Source organism: Apodemus sylvaticus, chromosome 21 (assembly GCF_947179515.1).
Source record: "Apodemus sylvaticus chromosome 21, mApoSyl1.1, whole genome shotgun sequence".
Lineage (NCBI taxonomy): Eukaryota > Metazoa > Chordata > Mammalia > Rodentia > Muridae > Apodemus > Apodemus sylvaticus.
In genome coordinates, this window is record NC_067492.1 from 58,277,753 (window position 1) to 58,292,332 (window position 14,580).

Consider the following 14,580-nt stretch of genomic DNA (forward strand, 5'->3'; position numbering starts at 1 on the left):
TTGTATAATGACATATTCTCCATATGACAGTAATCACAGGAATTTTGAGGACATTTTGTAAGCATGACTAGCATACAATAGTATATGAAAAACAGAATGTTCAACTCCTGGCTCAATGTTTCATGTGAGACGGCGCTTCCCTATACTAGACAATGGAAGACATAATGTCCCATGATTCTTCTCAAAGTGTGAATGATATGGAACTTTTATGACCTTCTAAACTTTTGTCTATGGAAGTTCTGTTGAAATCCATTGTGTTTGTACATATGACTGTTGACACATATTCTGGCTCAAGCTGCCCAAGAGAAGATTGTCCTTGGGAATTATGCTATGCATATGAATGAAATCATGACACCTAAGGATAGAGAACATGATTTCCAAAACATGTTTTCAGAAATATGAATGAAATCATGGCACCTGAGGATGGAGAACGTGATCTCCAAAACATGTTTTAGAAATGTTTGATCAAAATTTTCAGACCTCAGTTGTAGAGCTTGAGTCCAGATACTCAGTGTATCCAGGGAGCATGACATAGGATGAATGGAAACAACAGTGAATATAAGTAAGTGGCTCTCCAGACAGCAGTAGCCTTAAAAGAGACACTTAGTTGTAAATGTCTGTGCAATGCTTGTCTGCATAAGAAACAGATTTCACAACTGCTCCATTTAAAAGTCAAGGAGACATGAAGAAGCTGTGTGCTTCCTCTATTTCAATTTTGCTCCTGAATTTTTCTCTCATCATGTGCTGTTTGACAGAACGTACTTGCTTTTGGAGGATAAAGAATAGTGAAGATAATAATGAAGATTTGAGAAATGATTGTGGTTTCTACCTTTGTACACACGAGGGACCTATTGAAGACAATTTGTACAATGATATTATTTATTTTAGGTAAGTCGTTAACTTTATTTCCTTCATCAATGTCATAAATTGGAAATATTTAGATGTGTACACAAACTGTGTGGTTCTGTCCTGTTCCAACCCATGTAACTTTAAAAATTGCTGAAAATTAATTATTACACCAATCACTATTTTAATAGTTTCAATTGTGTCTCTGTTTAGTTTAGCTTTACTATATTGGGATCCAGTTCACAACACTGGAAAATGATTATTGATTCTCTCTTTTGACTTTTTGTCACTATCATATATTGAATGATGTCTCTTCATCTGCCATGAGTTCACAATTCCTACCTTTATCAAGAGTTCAATATGAAGAGACTGCATCCCTGCCTATATTCAATTGCCTGACAGTGATTCCTATATGACAATGCATCTAAATGCCTTCATAAAATGGATATCTAATTTGGGTCTCCAACAGTTGGGCATACATTCATCCATTGAAATATTTGTGTATGTGCTGGTTTACTATACATGATTACAAGTATAACATTAAATAAATACTTTTGAATATATGTATCATTTGATTTATAAAATAGTCCTTAAATGAGCACCTCCTGAAATTCTGGATTTGAAGCTCAATGTGGGAAAACACTGACAGGCTTCATATTCTCTTACTGGAATAATCTTTGGGTCCAATTACACAAATATACAGACACAGATATGGCTTACTGTGAGGATCAGATGGTCAATTTTTCTGTTAACTATTGAATAAATATAGCATTAGAGAAAATCTAGGAAAATAAATGTACTTCTTCTTTAGAAAACCTGTTCTCAATGCATGACATGTTGCCATTTGTGCCTGTAGATAATATGGGAATGTGTGTTTAAATAACTCACCTTTTAGCTCATCAATGTGCTTGGTACTTCTTTATGTCATGAATCAAGATTTTCTGTGATTTTCTGTCTCTGAGGCTCATCACATCTCTTACTCTTACATTTTCTTGACTTTGGAATTTAAAGGATATGTTTTCCAATTTGTAGCCACAGTATAATGTACACTTTGATAGTGAGTGTGCTTCACATTATTCTTCTTCTGTGTTAGGTTAGTATGAATTTCATTTCTGATGTATTCTGAATTTTTCCACATCTCATTGGAAAACTAGTGGAAATTTTTATTAGTGACAGTTTTATAAGCCATAATATGGTTTAAAGTAACAAATATATGAACTGTGTCAAAACACATATCAGGTTTAGAAATGGAAACTTAGCTCCACTCAATTAAAATGCAAATTTCATCAAAAGAGCTTGTTTGGTGTGTTTACTCCTGAAGAAAGGTAGTGACTAATAATAACAGATGAACTGTTAATGTGTTGGGACAGATGAGCAAATTTATTATGGAGAGAAGATCTCTGTGCTCAGACATCACTTAAAAGATCTCAAAGAATGAGGAATGCTGAGGTTTTAAGAGAAATCTGATAGGTTTTTAAGAAATTGACATAGTAAAAACACACTAAAAATTAACATTAAATTAGTGCATAAAAGAGCCCAAAGAATTAAAACCTAGATATCTGGTTTATTATATCATCTTGTATAGTTTGAAATGGATAAAACATTTAAATGAAATATATTTTAAAATAATAATTCAATATGATGAATATTAATCTTTGAAAATATTAAAATAGTGTTCTACAAACATCATGGAAATCTTGTTGATAGTTTTTCTCATTGTACGTGAACTTAGACGTTTTATATCATTTACCTTCTCAATTTTATTGTATAAAAGTTTGTAACATATTTTTATTGATAAAATAATTTCTTTCCTTGTTACACAGATAACCATTTTTAGGCATAATGATTGTTAGGCAACATACACAGGTACAATATGCATTTTAAAAATACACAATCCCAAGTGTTATGACATAAAAGCATTTGAACATATATATATATTTTCCTGTTCTTTTATTGGATATTTTCTTTATTTGCATTTCAAATGTTATCCCTTTTCCTGTTTCCTTTCCAGAAACTCCCTATCTCATTCCTCCACCCCCGTTTTATGAAGGTATTCCTGCTGACAAACATCCACAGCCACATCAATTAATTGACACTACACTGGGGTATTAAGGTTTCACAGGACCAAGGGCCTCTCCTCCCACTGATGCCCTAAAATGCCATCCTCTGCTTCAATGCAATCAGAGCCATGGTTCCTTCCAAGAGTACTCATTGGTTGTTTCATCTCTGGGAGCTCTGGGTGGGTTAGTTGGTTGATGTTGTTTTTCTTCCTGTGGGGTTGCAACCCTTCAACTCCTTCAGTCCTTTCTTTAACTCTTCCATTCGGGAACCCATGCTCAGTCCAATAGTTGTCTTTAAGCATTCATCTCTGTGTTTGTCAGGCTCTGGCAAAGCCTCTCAGGAGACAGTTGTACCGGGCTCTAGTCAGCAAGCACTTCTTGGTATCCAAAATAGTGTCTGGGTTTGATGACGCTATGTGGAATGGATCCCGAGTTTGGGCAGACTCTGAATGGCCTTCAGTATCTGCTCTATACTTTACCTCTCATGAGTGTTTCGTTCCCTCTTTTTGAAAGAACTAAAGAAGCATCCACACTTTGGTCTTCCTTTTCCTGGAGCTTCATTGGGTCTGTACATTGTATCTTGGGTATTCTGAGTTATTGAGCTCACTTATCAGTGAGAGAATATCATGTGTGTACTTTTGTGACTGGGTTACCTCACTCAGGATGAAATTTTCTAGTTCAAACAATTTTCCTGTGACTTTCATGAAGTCATTGTTTTTTATACATGAGTAGTACCCCATTGTGTAAATGTAAATCATTTTCTGTATCCTTTCCTCTGTTGAGGGTCATCTGATTTATCTCCAGCTTTGTGTTTTATAAATAAGGCTGCTATTAACTTAGTGGATCATGTGTCCTTGGTATATGTTGAAGCTTCTTTTAGGTGTATGCCTTGGAGTGGTATAGCTGTGTCCTCAGATAGTACTATGTCCAATTTTCAGAGGAACCACCAGAGTGATTTCTAGAATGGTTGTACCAGCTTGCAATCTCACCAGCAATGGAGGGGTGTTCCTCTTTCTGCACATCCTCCGCTCTATCTGCTGTCACCTGAATTTATGATGTTAAACATTCAAACTGGTGTGAGGTTAAATCTGATGGATGATTTGATTTGCATTTCACTGATAACTAAGGGTGTTGAAATTTTTTAGATGCTTCTTGGCTGTTCGATATTCCTTCATTAAGAATTATTAATTTAGCTCTGTATCCAAATCTAATAGGGTTATTTGGTTCTCTGGAGTTTATCTTCCTGAGTTGTTTGTATGTATTGGATATTGGTCCTCTATCTCATGTAGGATGGGTAAAGACCTTTTCCAAATCTGTACGCTGCTGTTTTGTTCTATTATCAGTGTCCTCTATCTTACAGAAGCTTTGCAGTTTCATGAGGACCCATTTGTCTATTGGTGATCTTAGAGCATAAGCTATTGATGTTCTGTCCAGAAAAAATTGACCCTGTGCCTACATGTTCAAGGCTCTTCCCCATTCTCTCTTCCATTAGATTCTATGCATCTGGTTTTATGTGTAGGTCTTTGATCCACTTTGACTTGGGTTTTGTACAGGGAGATAAGAATAAATCAATTTGCATTATTTAACATAGTGACAGCCAATTGAACAAGCACCATATATTGAAAATGATGAATTTTTTCACTGGATGATTTTAGCTCCTTTATCAAAGATCAAGTGACCATAGGTGTATGTGTTCATTTCTGTGACTTCAGTACTGTTCCATTAATCTATATACCTGTCTCTTTACTAATATCATACCGATTTTGTAAGTATTGCTCTGTAATACAACAACGTGAGGTCACAGATGGTGATTCCCCCCAGATGTTTTTATTGTTAAGAAAAATTTTCTCAAACCTTGATTTTTTGTTATTCCAGATGACTCTGCAAATTACTCTTTCTAACACTATGATGAATTGAGTTGCATTTATGATGGCAATTACATCAAATTTTTACATTGCTTTCACCATGATGGGCAATTTTATTATATTAATCCTGCCAATCCATGAGTATGGGAGACTTTCCACCTTTTAAGGTGTTCTTTGATTTCTTTTTTGATACTTGAAATTCTTGTCATACATATCATTCACTTGCTTGGTCAGAGTCACACCAAGTTTTTTTTATATATTATTTGTGACTATTATGAAGGGTGTTGCTTCCCTAATTTCTTTCTCAGACTGTTTATACTCTGTGTAGAGGAAGGCTACTGATTTGTTTGAATAAATTTTATATCCAGACACTTCACTGAAGTTGTTTATCAGCTTTAAGTGTTCTTTGGTGGACTTTTGGAGGTCACTTAAGTATATTATCATATAATCTACAAATAGTGATAGGTTGGCTTTTACTTTCCTAATATCTATCCCTTTCACCTCTTTTGGTTGTCTAGTTGCTCTAGATAGAAATTCAGGTACTATATTGAATAGAGAGGGAGAGCGTGGGCAGCCTTGTTTAGTCGCTGACTTTAGTGGGGTTGCTTCAAGTTCCATTTGAGGTTGGATATATTTGCTGTATATTGCTTTTACTGTGTTTGGGCATGTGCCTTGAATATTTCATTTTTCCAAGCCTTTTACCATGAAGAGGTATTAAATTTTGTCAAATGATTTCTCAGCATCTAATAAGATGATCAAGTTGTTTGGGTTTTTTTTTTTTTTTTGAGTTTTTTATATTGTGAATTACTTTGATGGATGCAAATATTGATCCATCCCTGTATCCCTGTTATCAAGCCTACTTGTTCCTTTTGGATAATAGTTTTGAAGTATTATTAGATTCGGTTTGTGGGAAATCAATTGCATAATTTTGCATAGGTATTCATTGGGGAAATTTGTCATTAGATCTCTTACCTTGTTATATAATTTTGTGGTTTAGGTATCAGTGTAATTGTGGTTTCATAAAAAGTGCTGGTTAGCTCCTTCTGTTTCTATTTTATGGAATAGTATGAAAAGTTTTGGTAATAGATCATCTTTGAAAGTCTAATAGAGTTCTGCAATAAAACCATCTGGCCTTTGGCTTTTTGTTGATTGGGAGGATTCTAATGACTGCTTCTATTTCCTTGGGGAATGTGGAACACTTTAGGTGTTTTACCTGGTGCTGATTTTACTTTGGTACATGATATCTGTCTATAAAATTAATTAATTTAATCCACTTTTCCCATTTTTTGTTGAATATAGACATTTGTAGTAGAATCAGATTTTTTTTTTATTTTCTTATTTTCTGTTCTTATGTCTACCTTTTAATTCCTTATTTTTTAAATTTAGATACAGTCCTGGTGCCCTGTGGTTAGTATGACTAAATATTTATTTATCATGTTGATTTTCTCAGAGAGCCAGATCCCAGTTTTGTTTATTCTTTGTATAGTTATTTTTATTTCTTCTTGGTTGATTACATCCCTGCGCTTGATATTTCCTGCTGTCTTCTCCTTTTGGTTATATTTGCCTCTTTTTGCTCTACAGATTTCAAATGCGATGCAAAGTTGATAGTGTATGATCTCTCTACTTTCTTTATGGAGGTACTCAGAGCTATGAGATTTTATCTTAGCATTGTTTTTATTGTGTTCCATAATTTGGATAGGCTATGCCTTTATTTACATTTAATTCTAAAAAAATCTTTCATTTCTTTATCTTTTCTCTGATCAATTTATTATTGAGAAGATAGTTTGTTCATCTTCTGCGTCTATGTGAGCTTTCTGTTCTTTTTGTTGTTATTTAGTATCAACCTTACTCTGAGTTAGTAGTCCCATAGATACGTGGGATTAATTCATTTTCCTTGTATCTACTATGCAACTATGTGGTCAATTTTTGAGAAGGTGACAATGTATTTCTTATTAGTTCAATTTTTTACATTTTATGATCTTTTCCTGTGCTTAATTTCCAAATAATATCATGTATGTTTTAGAATAATTTCATTCTCAACATTAGATAAAGGATCCTTAGGGATAGTTATTATTGAGTACACATTAATGCTATTTTCATGGTATGAAATTATAGAAATATAGAAGTTGAACTCTTTTTTGAAGTATTATTTGCTTCTCAAAATACAAAATGTAATTAAGATGTTTGATGTATAGAATTATCTTTAATAAAAAATAAGGAGAATATGTTGGATATTTTATATGGGGTTTAGAAAAACGTTTTTTTAAATGTATACCTTGAATTACATATCCAAGATTATTTTATAGTGTCTTATACAATAGGACAGCAATGTAGTTAAAGGATGGCATTCAGAGATAGAAAAACTACTTATCAAGTTACAAAAATACACAATTTTATATCATATCATAGTGCCCTAAGTCTATGAACTCTTAAATTGTATTCAGCTCTAAAGATTCATGAGGCTTATTTCAAGACATTTATTTAGAAACTTAGCATGTCTCAGTACAAACTTTACTGCAAATGAAATTGTAAGTTTCAAATATCTCCCTTAATCATCACTATGCCTTGTTTTAGAATACCAGCAAGTTTTTACGAGTTTTTTCTGGTAATGTTTTTTGCTACTGATGAGATCAATGAGAATCCCTATCTTTTACCCAATATGTCTTTGATGTTCACCATCACTGTTGATCTAATTCAAGATACATTGGGAATTCTGGATAGACTATATTCACCACAAAACAATGGCAACTATTTTATTAATTACAACTGTATAAAATATAAATTTTGTGATATAGACCTTACTGGGCCATCATGGAAAACATCTGCCAAACTGGCATTTCATTCTGGGTCACCACAGGTAAGAATGTGTGACACTGAATGAATCAACCACATTAAATTCCATTTACATGTGTCACCAAGAAAACTTTGACAGCATACATTTTGGAGTGTGCTACTACTTTCTCTCTCTCTCTCTCTCTCTCTCTCTCTCTCTCTCTCAGACACACACACACACACACTGTATATATAGCTATATATATATATCACTATATATGTCTGACTATATATATCACTGTACTTTTATATCACTGCATCACTGTATGAACATATCAATATATATGTATGTATATGTGTATATATATACACATACATATATATATATGTATATATGTTAAGCAGTTAAATAATCAGATCATATATGTACAAGATAAACAGGGAAGACTGTGTTCTAGGAAATTCAGACTTGTCAGAAATAGTTAAGAATTTAAAAGCAATAATACATGATATATAGAGTATATTCATACTATGCTTTTTAGGAGTTCTGAAAGATGAGCAACATTATTAGTATATAATTCCAAACAGTCTATTAAAAATATTCCTCATGTGGATGTTTCATCCTCTCTTCTAAACACTTTAGGTTTTCTTTGGACCATTTAATCCTAACCTAAGTGACCATGACCAGTTTCCCTATCTCCATCAGATAGCCACCAAGGACACACATTTGTCCCATGGCATGGTCTCCTTGATGCTTCATTTTAGATGGACTTGGATAGGAGTGGTCATCTCAGATAATGATCAGGGAATTCAGTTTCTCTCTGATTTAAGAGAAGAAATGCAAAGGCATGGGACCTGTTTAGCTTTTGTGAATGTGATCCCAGAAACCATGCAGATACACATGACAAAGGCTACAATATATGATAAACAAATTATGACATCTTCAGCAAAGGCTGTTGTCATTTATGGTGAAATGAACTCCACTTTAGAAGTTAACTTTAGAAGATGGGGATATTTAGGAGCTCAGAGAATCTGGATCACAACTTCGCAATGGGATATTATCACAAATACAAAGGATTTCAGTCTTGATTTGTTCCATGGGACTATCATTTTTGCACACCACAGAGGTACTATGCCTCAATTTAGGAATTTTATGCAAACTATGGATACTGACAAATACCCAGTAAACATTTCTGATTCTATACTGGGGTGGAATTATTTTAATTGTTCAATCTCTACGAACAGAAGTAAAATGGAACATTTTAAGTTCAACAACACATTGGAATGGAAAGCAATGCAGAAATATTACATGGACCTGAGTGAAGAAGGTTACAATCTGTATAATGCTGTTTACGCTGTGGCCCACACCTACCATGAACTCATTCTTAAACAAGTAGAATCTCAGATACCAGCAGAATACAAAGGAATATTTAATGACTGTCAGCAGGTTAAGTGTCTTACATTTCATTATGCTTTAATATACCAATATGATCTTTCAAATGGACCCAGAGAAAAACATGCATATTTTTTAGAGAGTATTCTGTCAGTGTGAAGATTTCTACACTGCAAAACTTGCTAATTTATTTTTCACAAGGATGAATATCATGCACAAGGAAAACATTTAATAGGAAGCAATAATTTTTGTGGTATCAGTGAGTTTTGTGAAAACATGTCTCAACATTTCATCAAATGAGTTCAAAAGTTAAAAAAGGAGCCAAGGATTTTATAATAAAAGCCTTAAGTGATGACTAGACTGGAATATTTTTCTAAAGAGTAATTTCTCAAGAATCAGTTCATATGCTGTAACTAATAGTTACTCATTTAAATTAATAATGATTTACAAAACCACAAATGATTAATGCTATACATTTTATTAAGTTTCTGTTTACCTCATATGTTCACTATCTTTACATGAGAGACCAGCAGCCATTCTTTATTTTCACACACATTCAGAATTCCCCTTCATTTGCACATACATGGCTACGTTTTTAAAAATGTATTTTTGAAACCATAGTACACACACTCACATACATTCACATACACCATGTTACTTGTTATATGCTAATCATTTTGCACATTTTACCATTGAACATTAATATGAGGTATATAAATTTTCACTTATCAATGAGGTATATTGTTTTTTATTACACAGGATTATTTCAATGCTGCTGTCTTTTGTGAAAATCATTAGGAAATTAGAGTAAATTCTCAATTTTGTTTTCCCTTTAGTGATACACATATGTAAGTATCTAATGATGGATCTCATTTAGTTGTCTTCTTTGCTGAAGACCAGGGTATTTACGAACTCTGTTGGAGAACGGGTGAACATGAATCATAGGGAAAATCAGTGTACAAATTATGACATTTTCATCACTTGGAATTTTCCAAAAGGATTTGGATTAAAAGTGAAAATAGGAAGCTAATTTCCTAGCTTCCCACAGATGCAACAACTTCACATATCTGAAGATGTGCCTTGGGCCCCAGAAGGAACTTCGGTATGTAAACCACAAATTTTAGTTGTTTTCAAGATATCTACATTTTAAAATATGAGGCACTGAAATAATATCTCTATGGTTAATTCTAATTGCTGCTCTTGCAAAAGACCATGTTCAGTTACAAGTACCAATATCTGGTACCTCTCAACTCCATGTAAATCTCATCATAGAGATAAAAAGCCTCTGTATTCCATGTTCAGTTACAGCCATATGACTGTTCTCCACACACTACAGGAATATATTTATTAAATTAATATATATAATGAAAATTTTGAAACTATATTTATAACATGGGATTTTTATAATTCTGTAACAACATACACACACATGTGTGTGTGTGTGTGTGTGCCCTAATAAAATATAGCATGTATTCTTTAAAAGAAACCTTTTTCTAGATTCAAGGTTTACTTTTTTATTTATGTATATGTTATTGGTAATTTTATTTACTTAAATTTCACATGTTTTCCTACTTCCCAGTCTGCCCTCTTCTGTACGGGATTGCCTTATCTGACATCAGTGGGAAGGGAACCCCTTGCTCCTGTGCAAGCTTAATGCCCCAGGATAGGTGTATGCTAGAGTGATGAGGCAGGAATCTCATAAAAGCAGGGGAAGGAGGGAAGAGATAAGAAATTCAAGTTATTGTTTTAAACTTCATTAATTTTAGGGTAGTCTTATATAACATATTTTGTTCATATAAATCAAATGTTCATATCAATCAAATAACTTTTTCTTGATTTACCCTACATTGTTTCTCCACAAACCTCAGTATTATGATTTTTTTATTTATAAATGCTGAGGAAAAAAACATGCCACATAAGCATTCTCTTTGGATATATCAGTTTAGGAAGTAAATGGTTTCAAAATTGCTACAACCTAAAAGTTACATATATAATATTGCATGATGTAGAAAATATTATATGACATTCGGTGTACTGCAGGGAAATACAAAATAATAATGTGTCTGAAATTGTTAAGAAAAACTGGTTCACAGAGTAATATTTACAGCCTTATCTCTTAATGTCCCATATATAAATCTATCGGTCATTATACATATGATGTATACATGAACTACACACACACACACACACACACTCGCTCACTCTCACACATATTATATAATATTTATGTATTGTCTCAGGTTCCATCCTCCTTGTGTAGTGTGCCATGTACTCCTGGATTTAGGAAAATTCATCAGAAAGAAACAGCAGACTGCTGCTTTGATTGTGTTCAGTGTCCAGAAAATGAGGTTTCCAATGAAACAGGTACATGCTTGCATGGAGAAAAATATTGCTGAATTTGAATACCTTCTCCTTCCAAATGAGAAATGTTATGTGACCTAAATGGAAACTGAAATCCTAAAATCTCCTCATTTCAGAACTTAATCATTTAAATAATATCAGCTTCTTTTGATCCCAGAAAATAACCTGCAGACTCTTTACAAACATTATATTTCTCTCACTGTATGCTGGTTTCTGATTTTATATTATGCAGAAAACATTTAGGAGGACAAACATTTGTACCAATTGTTAAGGATGAATTTTAGGCATAATTTTTCTTTGATTTTTTTTTTTTTTTGCCCAAATAAACTTGACTAGATGATCAGTCCATAATCTTTCCCTCCATTACCCTTCTAAGTTCCTGACAAAGACTAGATGCTCAGGGTAACAGTTGTTGTTTTATGAAATATATTTTAAGATGTAAGATGAATGTCAGAAAGTGGTGGCACATGCCTTTAATCCCAGGACATTGAGAGCAGAGGCAGGTGGATTTTCTGGATTACAAGGCTAGCCTGGTCTACAGAGTGAGTTCCAGGAAAGCCAGGACTGTACAGAGAAACCCTGTCTCAAAAAACCAAGACAATTCAAAACAAGAATAGGTAGATGGCTTAAGGGATTGAGAATTTCCTGTCACAGTAAGAACAAGAGTGAAGATTTCAAGAGTGAAGATTTCAAGAAAGAAGAGATGGCATAGTGCTTATCATCAGTCACTACCTACCTAAGTCAAGAGAGATGATTATGAATATTCATTACCTTCATGCCATATACCTTGGAATGAATAGTGGGGAATAAAGAAATTGTACCAAAATGAGAGGAACATGCAAATGTCTATGAGATAGAGAGCTTCAAGAATGAAAATATTCCTTTAGGCAAACAGTATTTGCATGAGGAACTGTATGTTGTGAATTCTATAGGAGATACTGTCAATTGCACCACCCAAAAAGTAAACAAAGTACATAATGCATTTCATCAACTGACATCAGTAACTACACATGCACACTACGCTTGTCTATGAATAGGGATTTTATGGTTTGACGAATTAAAAAATCTGAGATAATGCAAATGTTATTTATGATATTTTCTTTCTCTTTTTGTATAATACATTTGTTTTTCCATTCCATTCCTTATCATGTTGCTGTGTTTCATCTCAAAACACAGGTAAATAGAAATCAATCTTAAGTCAGTGGTCCCTACAACAACAAGGGATGGATTAGATATTCAATACCAAAATATTTATTGATACATTCTGTGAATAACACAAATACCTAATAATTAACTACATAATTATGATATCTTATAAGGGTTTATTGTTTTTGCCAGCAGATATGGAACAGTGTGTGAGGTGTTCAGATGATAAGTATGCCAACTTGGAGCAAACCCACTGCCTCCAAAGAGCTTTGTCATTTCTGGGTTATGAAGATCCACTGGGGATAGCTCTAGGCTTCATGTCTCTGTCCTTCTCAGTCATCACAATTCTAGTACTCGCCACTTTTGTGAAGTACAAGGATACTCCTGTTGTGAAGGCCAATTCTCATTCTCAGCTACATCCTGCTTATCTCTCTAATTTTGTGTTTCCTCTGCACTTTCCTTTTCATTGGATATCCCAACCAGGCTACCTGCATCCTGCAGCAGACCACATTTGGAATATTTTTCACAGTGGCTGTTTCTACAGTGTTGGCCAAAACAATAACTGTGGTCATGGCTTTCAAGCTCACTACTCCAGAAAGAAGAATGAGAGGAATCCTGACTTCAGGGGCACCTAACTTGGTCATTCCCATTTGTACCCTAATCCAAGTTGTTCTCTGTGGCATCTGGTTGGTAATATCCCCTCCCTTTATTGACAGAGATATACAATCTGAACATGGGAAGACTGTCATTATTTGCAACAAAGGCTCAGTCATTGCCTTCCATGTTATCCTTTGGTTCCTTTGGCTCTAGGGAGCTTCATTGTGGCTTTTCTGGCTAGGAACCTTCCTGACAGATTCAATGAAGCCAAGTTTCTAACTTTCAGCATGCTGGTGTTCTGCAGTGTCTGGATCACCTTCCTCCCTGTCTACCATAGCACCAGGGGGAAGATCATGGTGGTTGTGGAGGTCTTCTCCATCTTGGCTTCTAGTGCAGGGTTGCTTGGGTGTATCTTTGTCCCAAAGTGTTATGTTATTTTAGTTAGATCAGATTCAAATTTTGTACAAAAGTGCAAAGACAAATTGCTTCATTGAAATATTCATATTAGGAAAATGTTAGATGATACTCAACATATTTTTTCTTTTAACAAATGTAGTACTTAATCATAGAAAAATTTTAAGGGATATACAAATTAGAACTTACATAAAGGACAGTACTATTCATTGTGATACAAATGAACAAAGTTTGGTGGAAATGGGTTCATAAATAAATACACAGTTCTGAAGAAATTGAGGATAAGGAATCTCAATTGAAGAATGGCTACCATCATGTTGACCTTTGGTATTGTGTGTAAGCCATGTACTTAATAAATGATTAATATAAGGTGATGATAGTGACAGTGGATGGTACCCACACTAGGTGAGTTTTTCTTGGAGTTATATGAAAGAGCACTGCAGACAACATAGACATGAAGTCAGTAAGTCACATTATTCCACATGATTTCATGGAGTGCTTGCATCCAATTTCATGCCTTGGTTACATTCAGTATTCTGTGACCAAGGTACATAAGAATTAAACAATTTTCTCAAATGTTTCTCTTAATCATTGTGTGGTTTTGGCTTTGTTTTGTTTTGTTTTGTTTTTGTTTTTTTTTCTTAGAGCAACAGAATCAAAGATATCACCCACCTAAATGTTAAAATGCCTCTGTTAGAATTTGGGATATCATAGATTTCTGATGCATTGAAATGCACTTATTTGAAAAGAGAAACAAGAGAAAATTTTAGCAGAGTGTGAAGCACATGGACAGTATTTCATATGACAGCATAGAAGCACTGGACTTTGGAGTAGCTTTTAAATGTACTAGAAATTTCTTAAGAATATCAATTAATCTAAAAGGAACGGAATATTTTAAGAAAGGTCCAATGGGGTTCAGTTGTGCTCTGTAAATTTATGTAAAAAGACACAATTTCATTATGAAATGAAAGTGTTTCATTGAGAAAAATCACTAATGGAAATGTCCTCCACAAGACCTTTACCACATTAAGGGTGGCTCTGGCATTATATGTAGCAGAGAAAATCCTTGGACATCAATGGGAGAAGAGGCCCTTGGTCCCAAGCTCAATGCCCCAGTGTAGGAGAA

General features: G+C 34.0%; 2 pseudogenes; both read left to right on the forward strand.

Annotated features, from left to right (window-relative positions):
• LOC127671603 (zinc finger protein 431-like) overlaps positions 1 to 14,580 on the forward strand; it is a 91,634-nt pseudogene that overhangs the window by 43,309 nt on the left and 33,745 nt on the right.
• On the forward strand, positions 683 to 13,534 carry LOC127672080 (vomeronasal type-2 receptor 116-like; annotated as a pseudogene).